Source organism: Macaca nemestrina, chromosome 15, assembly GCF_043159975.1.
Source record: "Macaca nemestrina isolate mMacNem1 chromosome 15, mMacNem.hap1, whole genome shotgun sequence".
NCBI lineage: Eukaryota > Metazoa > Chordata > Mammalia > Primates > Cercopithecidae > Macaca > Macaca nemestrina.
Window position 1 is genome coordinate 91,249,688 of NC_092139.1, and position 19,498 is coordinate 91,269,185.

General features: G+C 48.2%; 1 protein-coding gene and 1 long non-coding RNA gene across 3 annotated transcripts in view; one reads left to right on the top strand and one right to left on the bottom strand.

The window, feature by feature from the left end:
• The window catches only part of LOC105497385 (aspartate rich 1), a 92,965-nt gene that overhangs the window by 57,185 nt on the left and 16,282 nt on the right, over window positions 1–19,498 (top strand). The gene's annotated exons all lie outside the window — the stretch shown is intronic.
• LOC139358690 (uncharacterized) lies at window positions 1,796–9,146 on the bottom strand. The gene is made up of 3 exons (XR_011613955.1): window positions 9,054–9,146; window positions 7,320–7,420; window positions 1,796–1,918 (listed from the first exon to the last, which is right to left on the bottom strand). It is a non-coding gene; the product is annotated as an uncharacterized lncRNA (long non-coding RNA).

Consider the following 19,498-nt stretch of genomic DNA (forward strand, 5'->3'; position numbering starts at 1 on the left):
CCACCACACTTGGGTAATTTTTGTATTTTTAGTAGAGGCTGGATTTTGCCATGTTGGCCAGGTTGGTCTTGAACTTCAGACCTCAAATGATTCAACTGCCTTGGTCTCCCAAAGTGCTGGGATTACAGGTGTGAGCCACTGCACCCGGCCTGGAAAAATTATTTTTAAATTAATTAAATGTATCCTTGTTCAATTTGGAATTTTAGTGAATCAAAAAACTCCATGAATAGTCTCAATACAAAATAATTCAGATTTCAGACTCAGGCCAAAACAATAGTATTACACCAACAAAAATACCAGTATTTCCATATTTAAAGTGAGCACAGCAGGCTGTGTGCAGTGGCTCATGCCTGTAATCCCAGGACTTTGGGAGGCAGTGGTGGATGGATCACTTAGGGCCAGGAGTTTGAGACCAGCCTAGCTGGTTTCACCATGGTGAGACCTCATGTCTACTAAGAATGCAAAAATTAGATGGGCGTGTTGGCATGTGCTTATAATACCAGCTACTCAGGAGGCTGAAACTTGAGAATCACTTGAATCCGGGAGGCGGAGGGTGCAGTGAGCTGTGAGCTGCGATGGCACCACTGCACTCCAGCCTCAGAGACAGAGTGAGACTCTGTCTCAAAAAACAAAAAAAGCGTAGTGCCCAAGGATACTGGAAAACCAGGATGCTGAAGACCAAGGTAGAAGGAGTAGGGTGGAACATGAACAGAATACATTCTCAGTGAATGCTTCTTGAATAACTCCATGATATTTTATACAATTACGCCATCTGCCCTAAAACAGACCTAAAGCTAATGAGTGAGTTTCCTTGCTCTATCAGTGAACTAATTAATGTTTTTTTCCTGAGAGCTACTGTGTGGCCAAATGGGCATTCCTGAGTGAAAACTAGCTATGGGCAGCATTCTGCTAGGGTTTTGTTGTTTCTTTCTTTTTTTGTTTTTTGTTTTTTGGTTTGTTTTGTTTGTTTGTTTTGAGATGGAGTCTTGCTCTGTCACCCAGGCTGGAGTGCAGTGGTACGATCTCGGCTCACTGCAAGCTCCGCCTCCCAGGTTCACGCCATTCTCCTGCCTCAGCCTCCCGAGTAGCTGGGACTACAGGTGCCCACCACCATGCCTGGATAATTTTTTATATTTTTAGTAGAGACGGGGTTTCACCGTGTTAGCCAGGATGATCTCGATCTTCTGACCTCATGATCTGCCCGCCTCATCCTCCCAAAGTGCTGGGATTACAGGCATGAGCCACCGCGCCCAGCCAGATAAGATGATCCATTTCTTACTGACTTCAAGATGTTATAAAAGGCTTCGAACAGTGGCTTATACCTGTAATCCCAACACTGGGAGGCCAAAGTGGGAGGATCACTTGAGGTCAAGAATTGGAGAACAGTCCAGGCAACATGGCAGGAGCTTGTTTCTGCAGAAAAAGTTAAAATAAAATTTTAAAAAATTAGCTGGGCATGATGATACACACCTGTAGCCCCAGCTATCCAGGAGGCTGAGGCAGGAAGATTATTTGAGCCCAAGAGTTCAAGGCTGTAGTGCACTGTGTTTACACCACTGCATTCCAGTGTGGGCAACATAGTTAGACCCGTCTCTGGGAAAAAAAAAATTAAGAAAGAACAAAACCCAGTCAGGCACGGTGGCTCACACCTGTAATCCCAACACTTTGGGAGGCCGAGAGGTGGGTAGGGTTGTTGATTGAGAGAACACCCATGGCAATGTCGGTTTGGCATTACTTGCCTTCTAAAGGCTGTTTCTGCTCCTTACTTCGTTTTTCTAGGTTGCCAGATTATCATGTGAACTTGTCCTATGTCCAGTGCTGATTGATTCAGGGGAAGGCACCTGTCCCAGGCCAGTCCAATAAATGTCCTTACACAGATATTTGGAACGGAGACTGAAAGACAGATGAACCAGGCTCTCTGCAAAATATAAAATTTAGAAGCTCCCTGTAACCATGCTTCAGATTATGTGAACTAGAGGATTGGGGGAATTGCTGAGAAATAAGGACAAATCTCAGAGAGACAGAGTGGTGTTTGAGTCTCTGACTCCAGTTCTTAAGGCCAGTGAGTTCTGAGAGATAGAACTATCTTGTTTATGAATTCCATGAGACAGTCCATAAACCTGTCTCTAGGCTTAAGCTAGTTTGAGTTGGGTTTCTGTCACTTGCAACAAGAGTCCTGACTACTGCAGTTGACTAGAGTTAAAAGGTATAGCCTCAATAGGTGAGCTAGCTCTGGCTTTAAAAGGCTTCCAGTTTGAATTACACTCCATTCCCTCTGGTGCCCCTAGAAAGACCCCTCTCTAACACAGGCCAGCAGCTGGCAGACACGCTTCTGTCTTTTTTCTCTGCAGGAATTTTACTGCCTTGATTTGAGACAGATTATCAGAGGTGGGCACCGTTATCCTCTCTTTCATGCAGGATTTATCACATGTAAGTATTTGTCTTGTGTTTGGATGCTACATTTTGGTTAGAATATAACGATCATATCTCTCATCAAGGTTACCCACATGATCACTCTAAGGCTGTTGTAAGCCTAACTGACAAGTATTCCATATGTCAAGATGTCAAGTGCAACCCAAAATAAGATGCAGGCACCAAACTGGACTGAGAGAGAAATGCTAGGAATCTTCGCCCTTCCTGCCTTTCTTGATAATGACCATGCATCCTGTGAGGGAAATAGTGTTATAGTGATAGAAGGGTAAGGTTCCGAAATTTGAAGAGATGGGAGGCCAGGTGTGGTGGTTCATGCCTGTAATCTCAGCACTTTGGGAGGCCAAGGTGGGTGGATTGCTTGTACCCAGGAGTTCCAGATGAGCTGGGCAACATTGTGGGACCCCATCTCTTCCATCTTCCCAAACAGAAACTCTAAACCCACTAACTACAGTCCCCCATTCTTCCTTCCCCCTCGCCCTGATAACCTCTTCTACTTTTCATCTGTGTGAATTTGCCGATTCTAGGTACCTCATAAAAGTGGATTCAAATGACATTTGTCCTTTTGTGTCTGGCTTATTTCACTAAGTATAATGTCTTCAAGTTTCATCCATGTTGTAGAAGCTTTTTGAAATTAATTTACAAATAATTAACAATCAAAACCTATTAAGACCTATTCAAAGTAGTACAGCTGGGCGCGGAGGCTCAGCCTGTAATCCCAGCACAGTGGGAGGCCGAGGCGGGGGGACCACAAGGCCAGGAGATCGAGACCATCCTGGCTAACACAGTGAAACCCCGCCTTTATTAAATATGCAAGGCCGGGCACGATGGCTCAAGCCTGTAATCCCAGCACTTTGGGAGGCTGAGACGGGCGGATCACGAGGTCAGGAGATCGAGACCATCCTGGCTAACACGGGACCCAGCTCACTGTTTTAGGTACGTGGCTCTCACAGCCTGTCCCACCCTCTCCTGTCTCTGGAAAAATCTGTTTTCTTTTTCTGGGGCTTCTTCTCCTCTGTCCTCCAAGCCTTAAGCATGGAACCTTTCTCCATGGGGTCTGGGGGAAGCGGGCTGGTCTCAGGGTAACTGGCAGGAAGGGCTCCCACAGTGGGAGCAGCCGCCTTCAGGTTCCAGCAGCGGGACACAGCCTGGTCCTGGGGCCTGTGTTGGAATTGGGCAGGGTCAGGGCTCCTCCCCTCTCCCAGGGCACAAGTCTGAGTGAAGGACAGAGGCCGGTTCTGATGAGGGGCCCTGCAGTAGCCTTAGAGACAGTCACTGGGACCCCAGGGTCTAGGCTGAGGCGGGATGCCCATCCAGCCTGGGAGGGCTACCCGGGGGCCTGGGGACACAGGGGTTACTCCAAGGGGAGTCCCAATGGAGGGCACAGAGAGGGTTCTGGGTCTAGGCTGCAGCTCTGTGGCCTATGCTGGGTCGTGAGGACATGGGGACACAGAGAGATAGGTGAGACTGGGTGAGGTCGAAGATCCCAGCTCTCCCAGGACAGTCACAAGAAGGGAGAGGGTCTCTTAGGGCAGAGATGTGTCTGTCCCTGGAGCCCCGTCACCTCTGGGGCCCGGTCTCTCTTCACGGGTCGACCTCCCGCCTTCATTTGAGGAAGAGCACCTTAGAAGGTGACTAGCGGGGAGGAAACAGGGGTACAGAGAACTCCATGGCCACCAGGTGAAGTCCAGGGGCATCAGAGGCTGCTGGGGTGGGCATGGGGGCTGCGGTGCCCCGAAGTCAGGGGGAGCAGCCCCAAGAACCCAGCCAATGTGAAGAGTCCTGTGGTCGGGCTGGTGGGGACAGGGGCGACGGCAGAGCCCCAGGGTTTGTCTGAGTAGAGCCCCTGCTTCACCAGGAGAGCTGAGTGGGTCAGGTTGGGACATAGCCTGGTGTTCCCGGGGACAGGAAGCTCCAGGCCATGCCAGGCTCGGGCCTCCCCACACCCTGCCAGGACGGTTTTGTGTGCTGTGGGAGAGATACTTAGATTCCAAACTCAGACTCCAGAAACCAGGAAGGAGGGAGCACAGCCTGCCCTGGACATGGGGAAACCGAGGCTGCAGAGGAAATGACTGGGCCAGGACGCCTGGGAAAGGTGACTTGGGAAGGCCCCTAGGAAGGTGCAGGGCTGTCTGCTCTCCAGAGGGCTCCAGTGGAAAGGAGGGAAAGAAGAGGGAGGGAGAGGCCCTGGGTGGACCAGACGGCCACACCATGAACCCTCCCAGAGACTTTAGATAGAGAGAGGCGCTCCACAACACCCCACTCTCCCTCTGCCGTCTCTCACCCCTCCTCTGTCCACACAGGTCAGCCCAAGGCCACCTCCTCAGTCACTCTGTTCCCGCCATCCTTTGAGGAGCTCCAAGCCAACAAGGCCACGCTGGTGTGTCACAAGAGTGACTTATATCCGGGAATCTTGATGGTGACCTGGAAGGCAGATGGTACCCCCATCACCCAGGGCATGGAGATGACCACGCCCTCCAAACAGCAAGAAGTACGCAGCCAGCAGCTACCTGAGCCTGACTCCTGAGCAGTGGAGGTCCCACAGAAGCTACAGCTGCCAGATCATGCATGAAGGGAGCACCGTGGAGAAGACAGTGACCCCTGCAGAATGTTCGTAGGTTCCCAACCCTCACCCCAGCCACAGGGGCCTGGAGCTGCAGGATCCCAGGGGAGGGGTCTCTCTGCATCCCAAGCCATCCAGCCCTTCTCCCTGTACCCAGTAAACCCTCAATTAATATCCTTCGTCAACCAGAAATCCTGCTCCCTCTCTTCATATCTCTCATACAATTTGATGCTTCTCCTGGGCTCTCAGTGTGGCGTTGGGGGAATCCTGGCACCAGTGGGAAAGTAACCTGGAGGGGAGGATCACAGCCTCCCAGGGGTGACCCTGGGGAAATAGGCCAGGATAGGAGGAGTCGGCTCACTGAACACCAGTCCCTCCATTCTCTCCCTCCTCCCCTTCCTCCTTACAGCTCAACCCCCAACTCACTGCCTGTTTTCTGGAGGGAGCTATTTGTGGCTGATACATCCTCTGTCCTAGATACACCCTCTGTCCCTGTCCTGGTCTGGACCCTCTACCCACCCACAGCCTGTCTTTCCTCAGCCTGGAAATCCTACTCTGGACCTGGAGTCCCTGTGCTTCTGGCCCTGTCCCCTGGAATGCCCTCCTTCCTCTCTGCCCAACTCCCCAGCCCTGAGGGTTGGACTGTCCAGGACACTCCAACACCACCAAATTCATGAGCTCTTAAGTTTTGGGCCCACCTTGATTTTTCACCTGACAGCAAGTTCAAAGGTGTGAGAAAAATAGGAGGAAGCCGGGAAGGAAACTCATGAAAGGCTTGCAAGAGGCTCAGGACACTTGCAAAAGATAGGCTCCGAGTCCCCCAGGAACCAGTGCAATAAGGGTAATTGATGCTCCATTCTTTCTTTTTTTTTTAAATGGAGTCTTGCTCTGTTGCCTAGGCTGGAGTGCAATGGCACAATCTCGGCTCACCATAACCTCTGCCTCCCAGGTTCAACCGGTTCTCCTGCCTCCGCCTCCTGAGTAGCTGGGATTACAGGTACATGCCACAATGCCTGGCTAATTTTTGTATTTTTATTACAGACAGCGTTTCACCAGTTGTTCAGGCTGGTGTGCTCCATCATTTCTAAGAGATTAAACAAGTCTGCTGTAGAGAAATTGGTGTTCTCAGTGCTGAGGCCAGGCAGCTCATCATAATTAAAAGTGGGGATATGTTTTACCCAAGGCCTCACTGTTGATGGGATTTGGGCTCCGACATGTGCACAGGTGACTGCCTGGCAGCTCTAGGACATGGAGATTTTCTCAGATGCTTGGTGCAGAAAGTCACTGGCCATCTTTGGAGGAAGCATCATTTTTGGGAAGCACTTCTCCATTGGATCCTGAGCCTCAGGTGGAAAACCACATCCTGTGTTGGGAATTTCTCTGGGAGGCTCCCTGGGTCTGGGGCTCCAGCTGCTCTCTGAGAAGAAGGTGTGAGGGGAGAGAACATGGCCCAGCCACACCCAGCCCCTCCTGCATGGTTCCTGCTGAGCGGGGTGTTAGAGGGGTGGGGGCACCAGCAGTGGTCAGGCCTGTGTTTCTGCGGGTGGGGCCAGGGAGGGACCCTCGGGGCATCCTAGGGAGTCTCTCCCATGGCTCCTGTTTGACTTTGCTGTGGCTGCTGCTGTCACAAATGACCCCTAATTTAGAGGCTTAAAACATCACACATTGATTCCCTGGTCTGGAGTCAGACGTCCAAAATAAATCCCAGAGTGCTAAAATCAGGGTGCCAGCCGGGCCAGGCTCCTTCTGAGGGCTCTGTGGAGAATCCATTTCCAGGATTTTTCCACCTTCTAGAGGATGCCCTGGGGTCCTGGCACCTTCCTCCAACTTCACAGCCAGAGCTCAGCATCTTCAAATCTCTCTCCCACTTCTCTCTCTCTCTCTCTCTCTCTCCCCCTCCTTCCCTCCCTCCCTCCCTCCTGCCTCCTTCTTTCCCTTATAAAGACCCCACCTTGGACCCACCCAGATAACCCAGATTCATCTTCCACCTCAGGCGCCTTCACATCCTCACATCTGTAAAGTCCCTGTGGCCACACAACACAGCACATGGACAGGTCCCGGGACTGGGGCACAGCCATCCCTGGACCTAATTCAGCCACCCACAGCTCCTTTCCCTCCTTCCTCTCTCCTCTGGGTATAAGAAGGGAATGCAGAGAGGTTGGTCAATGAATACACACAGTTAGATGCAAGGAGTATGTTCTAATGTTGGATAGCAGAATAGGGTGACTATGGTTAGCAATAATGTATTGTATATTTCAAAATAGCTACAAGAGAGAACTTCAAATAACACTCAATACATATAAATGATAAATACTCAAGGCCATACCCCAAATACCCTGACTTGATGATGACATGTTGGATGCACGGAACCAAACAGCACATGCGCCTCATAGAAATGTCCAATATTATGTATCGGTATAATATTTTCTATGAATAAGAAAGGCAAAAAAAGAAGCTAAGCATAAACTAGCTATTTGACCTAGCAATTCCAGCCCTAGGAATTTTATATAGAAGAAATGAAAGCATGTGTTCAAAAAGACATATACATAAATGTTCTCAGCAGCCTCATTCACTACAGGCAACAACTGGAAACAACCCAAGTGTCCGTCAGCTAGAGAATGGATAGACCCATGTGGTCTGTGCATACAGTGGAGTGTTGCTCAGTTATACAAAGAAAAGAAACTATGGATACAGGCCACAGGAGGGATGAACTTCAAAACATTACAGTAAGTGAAAGAAGTAAAACTCCATGAGGGAAGTTGGTGAGTGTGGACATGTTTTTGAACTGGCAGAATTTTACTGTGTTCATTGAGGTATTAGGTATTGAGTCCCTGTTGACCAGCTACTGTGCTAGGTACGGCCATTAGAGAAATGAGAAGCAGACGCCATCTCCATTGTAATGAGACTCACCCTATCAGCCATTTCTGATGAACACTCAGGTACCCTGACTGTCACTGCTAACATTTGCAGGCTTTACTTAATGCCACTTAAACCTCCCTATTCCCCAAGTCTTCTTTCTTTTCTATTTTGTTTTTTAGACAGAGTCTTGCTCTGTCACCCAGGCTGAAGTGCAGTGGCACCATCTCGGCTCACTGCAATGTCCATCTTCTGGGTTCAAGCAATTCTCCTGCCTCAGCCTCCTGAATTGCTGGGATTGCAGGTGCCCACCACCACACCTGGCTTATTTTTGTATTTTTAGTAGAGATGGCGTTTGGCCATGTTGGCCAGGCTGGTCTTGAACTCCTCCGGACCTCCGGTGATCCTCCCACTTAGGCCTCCCAAAGTGTTGGGATTACAGGCATGAGCCACCGCGCCCGGCCCCCAAGTCTCCTTTCTTTCCAACTCCTCTTATGAGGCACAGCTTTTTAAAGCAATCCCTGCCATACCCATGGCTTCAATTGTCTTCTCTATGCTCTGATGACAATAAAATTTAAATGTTGTTTTTATGTAACAGCTTTATTTTACATGTCACCTCATTCACTACGATTGTAAATTCAAAGTTGCTCTAAGAAAGTAATAACTAAAAAGTTCTTATATTTTAATATGTAAATTTTAGGATATTTCCTTAATGATTTGACTTTGTATGTGTATTTTTTAAAACATGAGTTGTGATGTCACAGAATGGATTTAGCCTACAGAGGTTTCTATCCAATTTTCTACCAGAGAGCTCCATTTCAATGCAATACTTAAGAGTCCAAAACTATCTTTTTTTTTTTTTTTTGAGACGGAGTTTCACGCTGTTGCCCAGGCTAGAGTGCAGTGGCACTATCTTGGCTCGTTGCAAACTCTGCCCACCAGGTTTAAACGATTCTCCTGTCTCAGTCTCCCAAGTAGCTGGGATTATAGGCGCCTATCATTGCGCCCAGCTAATTTTTGTAATTTTAATAGAAATGGGGTTTCACCATGTTGGCCAAGCTGGTCTCGAACTCCTGACCTCAAATGATCCAGCCACCTTGGCCTCCCAACATAATGTCTCTTAATTGGTCCCATTGCTTCTGTCAGCCCTTCTCTATTGTGCAGAGAGACCTCACTGCAAACACATCTGATAGAGACTCCTCACCTCTGTGTGGTTCAGTGACTCTCATGTTTCCGGAACAAAATTTAAACTCTACTTCAACTCTAGTGCTGGACAGTGAATGAGCCTTTGTATTCCAGGTTCATCCACTGTCCAGCAGTGGAGCCTCAGACAGCTGAACTCTAAGCCTTTGTTTGCTCATCCGCCTAAACTCACTGAGCAGTCATGGGACCTTGGGGAAGTTACTTGATTTTTCCATCTAGATTTATGCTGTAAAATGTGTACAATGGGACTGTTTCTGAGGGTTAAATGAGTATGCCACAGTTGGAACACTGTCAGGCACATAATACTTGCCAGATGTTGACTGTTCATCTTTATCCTATGAGGCCAATGGTACCGCACTGTGGGGTTCTCAATTTTGTATAAGAAACTATTGCTTTGTGATTTGTTAGTGAAAGAAATATCTGAGGCCGGGCGTTATGGCTCACGCCTGTAATCCCAGCACTTTGGGAGGCCGAGACAGGCAGATCACCTGAGGTCAGGCGTTCAAGACCAGCCTAACCAACATGGTGAAACTCTCGTCCCTACTAAAAATACAAAAATTAGCCAGATGTGATGGCGTGTGCCTGTAGTCCCAGATACTCGGGAGGCTGGTGCTGGAGAATCGCTTGAATCTGGGAGGTGGAGGTTGCAGTGAGCCGAGATTGTTCCACTGCACTCTAGCCTGGTGGACAGAGCAACACTCCATCTCAAAAGATAATAAATAAGTAAATAAAAGAAATATCTGAATACCCCTGTCGTGGAAAGAAGAAACAGAGGGAGAAAAGGGAGTTGGTAGGTCCTAGCATTACAGAGCTGAGAAGGATGTGTTCAGTCCCTATTTTATAGACCAGGAGGGGAAAGTGTGATGTGTCCCAGGCTTTCATTCAGGATACACAGCCATGACTCTCTATTGAGAGTGGGACCAGGGCCCTGGGCGTAGCTATGGTCAAGTTGCAGACAAGAACTAACTCTTGTAGGACAGGAGAGAAGCATTTAGTTAGAAAAGCAGTCAAAAATTTGTGTATAACTACATTTGGTGAGCAAATGAAAGCTGTCAGACTCTGAAAAACAGAAATGCTGGTGGAAATGACTTTAGTAACTGAGGTTTTCTTTCTTTCTTTCTTTTTTTTTTTTTTTTCTGAGACACCCTTGTCACCCAGGCTGGAGTGCAATGGTGCAATCTTGGCTCACTGTGCAACCTCTGCCTCCTGGATTCAAGCAGTTATCCTGCCTCAGCCTCCTGTGTAGCTAGGATAGCAGGTGCCCGCCACCACGCTGAGCTAATGTTTTGTATTTTTAGTAGAGGTGGGATTTCACCATGTTGGCCAGGCTGGTCTCGAATTCCTGACCTCGGGTGATCCACCCCCCTCAGCCTCCCAAAGTGCTAGGATTACAGGCGTGAGCCACCGCTCCCGGCTGTACCAGGGTTTTCTATTGAGTTTCTTGCCAAGGGTGACTTCCAACCACCCTGCACTTTTCTCAGGACTGGAAAGCTCAGGCAGCCCAGGGTGAATAAAAGCCTGAGTAGTGCAGTCAGCACAGAGGGGCAGGGTGGCCACAAGGTGGGCAGCAGCAGGGATGGGCATTGTGAGGCCTTGGGTGGGGCTGTGGGGCTGGACATTGTGAGTCACTAGCCTGACCTGGCTGTTTCCTGGTAACCAGGTGACATAGGAACCTTTGTGGGTTATAGGCATCAGCCAGGGCCAGCAGCCCTCAGTCAGTAGCTAGGAGGAGGAGGAGGAAGAGCTCTGACTGTGCTGTGTCCCAGCAGTTTTTGTGCCTCTCGGCGCTTGTTGTGTTGATTTATTTTTCAGAGAAGACAGCAGGTCCCCGACATCATAGACCAGCCACTTTAGGAAGTGTTTTCAGAGTAAGGGCTGAGGCCCCAGATCTGCCTGGGATCAGGCTGCTTCTACAAGTGCTGTGCCAGCCTCAGTAGTTTGGCTACTAGGGCAGCACCGTTTCAGTTTCACCAAAGGCTCCGGCAGGAGTGGAGTGTGGGTGCCCGATGGGGTGTATACTGACCTGTTGTATCGAATCCACCTGTGGCTGCTGCAGGGGAGAGGAGGAACCCTGTTATGAATCTGATACTTACGAGGCTGTGGCTGCTGCAACATCAGAATCCACTACTGTAGAGCCTGGCAAGCTGGATGTGGGAGCCACGGAGGGCCACGACCTGCAGCACATCAGCAACCAAAAGATGCTCACAGGTAAAAAAGCCATGGATGTCGTTTACTCTCTGGCACACTGTGGCCACCCTCACCCCCTTCCCATAGCCTCATCCCCAGAGACATCCTCGGCTTCCAGCTCCCTCCTGCCCATAGCCAGCTCTCCCAGACCTGGGACATGGGGGCAAAGGCTGACTCTGCCTCTTGTGTTTGTCGTTGAGGCTTTTTTGATCTAGAAAAGGGAGAGCCCTCTTCTCAATGAAATTTCAAAACCCCAATTTTGGAGTCCCCGTCCCATTCTCTAGCCTTACCTAGCCAGTCAGTTTGGTACCTAAATGGAGGAACCAGGTAAGAGTCAGATTGTTTCTTCCATCCCTTAAGGTAGCTTATTATTATTTTTTTTAAATTATTTATTTATTTATTTATTTATTTATTTATATGGAATCTCACTCTGTTGCTCAGGCTGGAGTGCAGTGGTGCGATCTCAGCTCACTGAGCTCACTGCAACCTCTGCCTCCTGGGTTCAAGCAATTCTCTAGCCTCAGCCTCCGGAGTAGGGACTACACGTGCAAGCCACCACACCCGGCTAATTTTTTGTATTTTTAGTAGAGATGGGGTTTCACCATGTTAGCCAGGACGGTGTCTATCTCCTGACCTCGTGATCCACCCACCTCAGCCTCCCAAAGTGCTGGGATTACAGGCATGAACCACCACGCCCAGCCTGTAATTTAATTTTTTTTAAAGTTCTGAGATACATGTGCAGGATGTACAGTTTTGTTACATGGGTAAAAGTGTGCCATGGTGGTTTGCTGCACCTGTCAACCCATCACGTAGGTATGAAGCCCTGCGTGCGTTAGCTGTTTATCCAGATGCTCTCCCTTCACCTGTCCCCTGACAGGCCCTAGTGTGTGTTGTTCCCCTCTCTAACACTATTCGTATTCTAAGACCACTCCCTTGCTGATGACAAATCTAAGTGATGGGTCGCGGGGGACTCTCTTGCCTGTTTTTGTCTGGAGAGCCTGCCTGGCTTCTGGTTCTTGATAAGAGTGAGGACCTGGAGTGCAGTGTGAGGAGCAGATGGCTCAGTGAAGAACTGTGATCATCCACTGGAGACCCTGGAAACAGCCGTATCATTTAAATGGTGTGGGTTTGTGTGCAGGAGGGTTGGGAGGTAGCTAGGGGTGAATCCATGCGTAGTGAGTGTGAGTGTGTTTGTAAATGTGTGTTTTCCCCAAAAATTGTGGCCCTGCATGCCCAGCACAGTACAAGTGTCACTTTTCTTGAATTCCTGGCCTATGTGGTCCTCTTACCTCAGCCTCCAGAGTCATGTTTTCTAATAAAAAGGAAGAAAAACTTCAGCACCACCATACACTTTACATAAATGACCTCTTTCCTCCCTCACCACAGCTGTACCTGAAGGTCAGTTTAATATCCCTACTCCTTAGCTGGAGAGAGTGCAGAAAGGAGTGAACCCAGATTCTGACCTCCTGAATGGAGGAGGCAAAAGTGAACCCAGAAATGGGTCCCAGTGTTGATGGTCTGTATTACTCAACTGTGTCATCACTCAGGCTTGGTGACAGGACCCCACACCAGGGAGTTCCAGCACCTATGTGTACACCTGGAACTGTGTAGCCTATAAGCTGCCAAACTTTGCCCATCATCAAATGGGGCCCCAGTGGTCACATAACCCTGGGTAGCAAAGGTACACGGAACAACAGACGTTGGCATGGACATTAGTGTGAAATACACATAGAAAGCCCACAGGCTTCTGGGCAGCTCACAGATTCTGAGAAGTGTAAGGGTTCACATAGAACAGTGCAGGTCAACATCTGTCAGTGCTGGGCTCATTCCTCAACACTTGGTCAAAGCAGGGAAGATCAGGAAGATACTGCATTGTATTTAATAACAGGACTACCTCAAGCCTTAGAAATGCTCCAATCCATGGCTGGGCGTGGTGGTTCATGCCTGTAATCCCAGCACTTTGGGAGGCCAAGGCAGCAGATCACCTGAGGTCAGGAGTTTGAGACCAGCCTGGCTAATGTGGTGAAAGCCTGTCTCTACTAAAAATACAAAAATTAGCGGGCATAGTGGCCCATACCTGTAATCCCAGCTATTTGGGAGGCTGAGGCTGGAGAATCACTTGAACCTGGGAGGTGGAGGTTGCAGTGAGCCGAGATTGAGCCACTGCACACTCCAGCCTGGGTGACAGAGTGAGACTCTGTCTCAGAAAAATAAAGAAATAGATAAAAAGAGATGCTCCAATCCATAGCAGACAGACAAGGGCCAGTGCCACATCAGAACTCAGGACAACATTATCATTAGCCTAGTGCCCATCACCCTCACTGGAGACCTCCTGCACAGCTAGGTGAGTGAGGCTCAGCACTCACCAGGTACTGATCCCCAGGGTGGACTGTCCCACTGTCGGGGGCTGGGGCGAGCATCAGCAGCCACTGACTCAGTGGACGCACACACAGTGTAAAGAAACGGAAGGCATGGGCTGGGTGTGGTGGCTCATACCTGTCATCCCAGCACTTTGGGAGGTCGAGGTGAGTGGATTGCCTGAGGTTAGGAGTTCGAGACCAGCCTGACCAACCTGGTGAAACCCTGTCTCTACTGAAAATACAAAAATTAGCTGGGTATAGTGGCGGGTACCTGTAATCCCAGCTACTCAGGAGACTGACGCGGAGAATCACTTGAACCCAAGAGGCGGAGGTTGCAGTGAGCTGAGATCCAGCCATTGCACTCCAGCCGGAGTGACTGAGCAAGACTCCATCTCAAAAAAAAGGAAAAAAGAGAAGAGCAGAGGAGAAATGTCTAACAGGGTTAGTACACATATCTCTGAGACCCCTTCTGAATAGGAGTGAGCAGGACCTGGCCTTCCTGTGTGCCGAGAGCATGGTGTGGACGTCATCCTGAATGCCTCAAGAATGGAGTTTCATTGCTTTCTCTTGTCTTCTCCATCTCTGTGCGATGATGACAGTGACACCAGCAGAAATTGGTGAGGAGGCAGAACAGGAATCAGGTCCCCACTTCTCTGACACAGAGCAGACAGGACACAAGTCAGGACAGACACAGACAGGTCCCAGGCCTGATCTTCCTGGGGCTGGGACAGATGAGTTTTTCTTTTTCAGCTCTTCTGGAAGCCACTTGAGGAATGGTCCTTGAGGAGACACTATTGGCTAAGGGTTGTCTGGCCACAAATGTGTGTTTTTTTTTTTTTTTTTTTTTTTTTTTTTTTTTTGAGATGGAATCTCACTCTGTTGCCCAGGCTGGGGTAGTGCAGTGATGTGATCTCAGTTCACTGCAACGTTCAACTCCCAAGTTCAAGTGATTCTCCTGCCTCAGCCGGCGGAGTAGCTGGAATTACAGGGATACGACACCACGCCCAGCTAAGTTTTGTATTTGTAGTACAGACGGGGTTTCTCCATGTTGGCCAGGCTGGTCTCGAACTCCTGATATCAGGAGATGCGCCCACCTCGGCCTACCAAAGTGGTGGGATTACAGGTGTGAGCCACCATGCCTGGCTGACATGTGTTTCAACTAGACAGACCCCCTAGCACTGGGCCTGTAGCTGCAGCACTCCTGAGTAGCAGGGGAGGTGGGGAGGGACACGAGTTCCAGTGCACCAGGAGCTCAGCAAAGGGATGGGGACTGATTCCAGAGTCCAGCTCATCCTTGCAACTCTTCTGTGGAATCCAGAACACATCAGTTTCCACTTATTTTATAGAATGTTTGGAATCTTCAGTGTCAAACTCTGTCTGCGTTGTATCTTCCCACAGGTTGGATACAGGAACCCTGGCTATGGGTGTTTCCTGCCAGGGCAGTGACTGTGTCTTCCTCATTAGTCCTTACCCCAGAGCTCAGTCCTGGGGAGAACATGTTAGGCCTCATGGGCACTGTAGTGAACACATCCCTGGGGTGAGTTGTAGGTCAGCCCTGGGCTGGGATCTAGCACACATGTGGAAATGTTCCCTTCTCAGCCTGTCCAGCCTGTTGAGCCCTACACCAATCCTGGAGCCTGCCCCAGCTTCTGAGTCAGGGTCCCTGGAGATGAGGTTGAGCTCCTGAGGACAGTGAGGTGCCCCTGCCCCTCGGCTCCTGCTTCTCTGATGGTGTCTAGACAGGGAGTGCAGGGGCACGGTCTTCCCCTGTGTGCACATGCGCCCCCTGCTGGAATCCCTCTGGATCTGGATGTTGTCCTCGTTGTCATATCCCCAGCCCCACACAGTGACTGGCCCTTGTGCACTTGCCCAGGAAGTAACCATAAATGTATGGTGGGAGCACAGCTGTAAACCATTTCACAAGAAAACACCAGGGGAGGGGGTCATGTCTTCCTCGTGTCTGGATTTCCTGTGCTGTCTAGTGTGGTTATCAGTCATATATGTGCCTCTTTATATTTAAATACATTTAAGTATTTACAAGTAAAAGTTCAGGGCCTGGCATGGTGGCTCACACCTGTAATTCCAGCACTTTGGGAGGCCAGGGCGGGTGAATCACCCACCAGCCTGGCCAACATGGTGAGACCAGCCTGGCCAACATGGTGAAACCCCATCTCTACTAAAAATGCAAAAATTAGCTGTGTGTGGTGGTGCGTGCCTGTAATCCCAGCTACTCGGGAAACAGGCAGGAGCTGAACCCGGGAGGCAGACGTTGCAGTGAGCCGAGTTCATGCCATTGTACTCCAGCCTGGGCAGCAAGAGTGATCCTCCGTCTCAAAAAATTTAAAAAAAAAAAAAAAAGAACCTCATCACAACAGCCACCGTGCAATGGCCCAACAGAATGCTCTTTCACATCTGCTGTGAGCCTGGCTGAAGGATTGATTATTGAACTCCTCTAACTCAAAGCATGCACATCAAAGTGGGAATCTCAGGGCTGTAAGATTGGAGGTGAGACCTATAATGGGCCAGTGGAAGAAAAAAGTTGAAACGTGGTTCCTTCAGTTCCTCTTTCTCACTCGAAGGTTGGCAAGTGTGAGCGATGAGTTTCTAGAGACCTCTGACTCCCCAGAGCCCAGGGAGAGTCTGACAACACCGAGGGAAGGGGAGAGTGATCTCTTGTAACCCAGTGTGGCCTCACCTGGAGTAGGAGGGTGGGCGAGTTGCTCTCTGGAATAAGTTCTTGTGGAGTTTTTGTCTCTAAAAATTGGCCAGTGGACCCCATCCATGAGGGCAGCTGCAGTGAGGCAGATCTGCAGGTAGAGAATGATACTCTAGGAGGATCTCTGGGAGCAGTTGGGTGACACCTGTTGCTTTGGAATGTAGGAAAAGAGCAATGAAGACAGAACGAAAGGAAATATGTGTAGAAGCCTGACATGTTCCTTTTGTATTTTAATAAGATAGAGATGAGACAATTTATGTCCATGGGCTTTGTGTGCTGTGTTTGTAACCATTTTTTTCTTGCTCTGGTGTTTAATGGTTATCTTTCCAAAAGACCAGTTTGTCTTGTCTATGTCACAGCAAACATCAAAGCCTTGATCTTTGACTTGGGAATGCAGAGTCTTATTAGGTCCAGGCACTGACTAAGATGCGAGGTATCTGGTGAGACTCCCTCATGCTCACCACTTGAACATAGTTGTTTCTCTGAGATGGTCTCAGAATCTTCAGTCCCACGCTCCATATGCCGCATCCAGCAAAGCTCCCTGAGGGACTCACAGTCTCCAACCACCAGGGCACTGACATTAACTCTGTGTCCTTTTAGGTTCCCCTGAGGACAGCCTGAGTTTAAAATCTCTACCACCAAGTGAGGAAGACAATGATGATGCCCAGGTAAGACCCCCTTTCTTTGCCTTCTAAGGAAATGCAACTTTCCTGATGTGAGAAACAAACTCACCCATCCACACCCAAAGAATGGACTCAGAGGCCTGCAGAACAGAGAAAGTGAGACTTTTAATGATGGTCTTGCAAGATCGGGTGTCTGATGGGCAGACACACCCAGCACAGTTTCAACAAGCAATCCACAATGCATTGCTATCCTAGTCAGCTCAGGGGCTCTTCAAGTATTTGACTTATGACCTAAGTAGCTGGGTAGGCTGATAAGAACAGACAAAGAGCTATTTTGCAGGCTAGTAAACTTTCAACTTAGACTAAACTTCTTTGTTAAAATGAGGACAACTAAGTGGGGTGGAAGCGGGGAGCCAAAAAGCCGGCATTGCCTATCCAACCAGGAGCCTAGTGTTTCTTCTGTCCTTTGCTGACCTAAACATGTTCAAGGCACTTTGCCTTAAAAATGGACCACTGTATATATTATTTCCTTCACCTGATTTCTTTCCTTCTCAATTAATGTTGATATAAGAATATGATGAGGCACATTATGTACAACATACACAATAGTCCTTCTTGGGGTGGAGTTCAGTGGGAATGTCTTCCCATCTAATACATGACACGCTAGGATGTTTTTAAATGACAGCATCCATCATCAACTGTAATGCAGAGGCATTTTCCTCCACACCAGTTTTCCTCTTTGAATTACGCATTGTACTAATTTACCAATCTAAATCAACTTCAAAGAAATTCTGTGGGAAAAGCTCTTGTATTTTCCACACATGTCCTCTATGCTAGAATGCTTTGTCTTTGACATGGACTCAACCACTGTTTTACAACTAGTTTTCTGAAGTCATGAAGAAACTAACAGGTCTGTGTAAGGGGTGTAGCAGAATTGATCTGATCCTCATAGCATCTTCTTTTCTCTCGTTGCAGATTTTACCATCACCCATCCAGGGTACGTACCTTGAATTAACTCACTTTCTGAGAAACAAACTTGTTGGCTTTAATATACAGAAACCTTAATCTGGGTTCCTGTTAAAAACTATTGGGGATCTGGTGAGAGCAAATGATTTTGCAAGTGTATAGCTGTGAGTAGAGGGGCTGTAGAAATGTGTGTGAACCCAGAGGACCAACCAGGAGATTTTGTGTGAGTCAGTGTGTCTTCACCTGGAGTAGGAGAAGTGAGTGCCCCTCTCACTGACTTATCCTGATGTTGGTGGCTCTAAAGAGTGGATTCTGGAGAATCTCATCAGGGAAGAGGATGCCTTTCCAGGTAGGTAAGGTTTCAGGTGGGATCTAATAAAACAGCATTTCCAGGAACGTTCATGTTATGCCTGCTGCTTGGGAGGCTGAGGTAGGGTGTAGAAAGAGAAAAAAAAATAGTAAATATAAGCCACATTTGTTCTTTTCAAAGTTTAATGTCATCATGGTGGGAAGTGTTATGTTTATGGGCTTTTGCGTATCCTGTGTTTTCGATCACCTCTTCTTGCTTTATTATTTAAAGATGATTTTTCTGAGAATACCTGCTCTTTTCTGTCTCTGCCACTACAAAATCTCAGAGCCTGTGGTTTGGGACACAGTTCTACCACAGGCAGTTACTTCATCCTGGATATAAAATTATTCTGCAGTGTGCCCAAATGCTTAGGAGAAATTGATCCTCACCTTACGAACTGTTAAGTTTCATGACCACACATTCCTTTGTCTGTCCTTGCTGTTTATCTCTGGTATCAAGCCATCTCCCTGGGCATGGAGGACAGAATGAAAATTCACTCTGGGCTCACTGCAAAAGCTCCAGTGTGTTGGAAATGCAGGAAGAAGGAGAACCTTGAGCACACTGTCAGCATTCCATTTCTTCATTTGAATGAGAATATGCAGTTTTACCATCATTTGTGGAAGAGGCTTTCCTTTCCCCATTGTGTATTCTTGGCATCTTTGTTGAAGATCAGCTGACTCTGTGTGTGCATTTAATTCTGGGCTTTCGATTCTATATCTGTGATACTTATGTGTGCCCCCACACTAGAAGTAGGCTGTCTGAATTTCTCTGTTTTTTGTAGATTTCAGTCTCATGAATGTGCTTCCTCCAACACAATTCTTTTTCAACGTTACCATGGTTATTTGAGGCAGATAAAAATCCATTAAAGTCTTAGGATTAATTTTCCATTTCTGCACAGATGGCTGTTGTCAGTTTGCTAGCAGCTTTTGTGAGTCTGTAGATCATGTGTGTATTATGTGTTAGTCAGGTTTACTCTTCTGATCCATGAATATGGGAAGCCTTTCAACTTATTTGTATGTTCTTTACTTACTAGAATCTTTATGTTGACAGCTGATTAGTTAGATTTAACATGATCGATATAAATTTGTGAGTTCTTTTTTTTTCTTTTTTTTTTTTTTTTTTTGAGACAGAGTCTCACTCTGTCACTATATTGGGGTGCAGTGATGTGATCTCCGCTCACTGCCACCTCCACCTCCAGGGTTCAAGTGATTCTCCTGCCTTATCATCCCAAGTAGCTGAGACTAC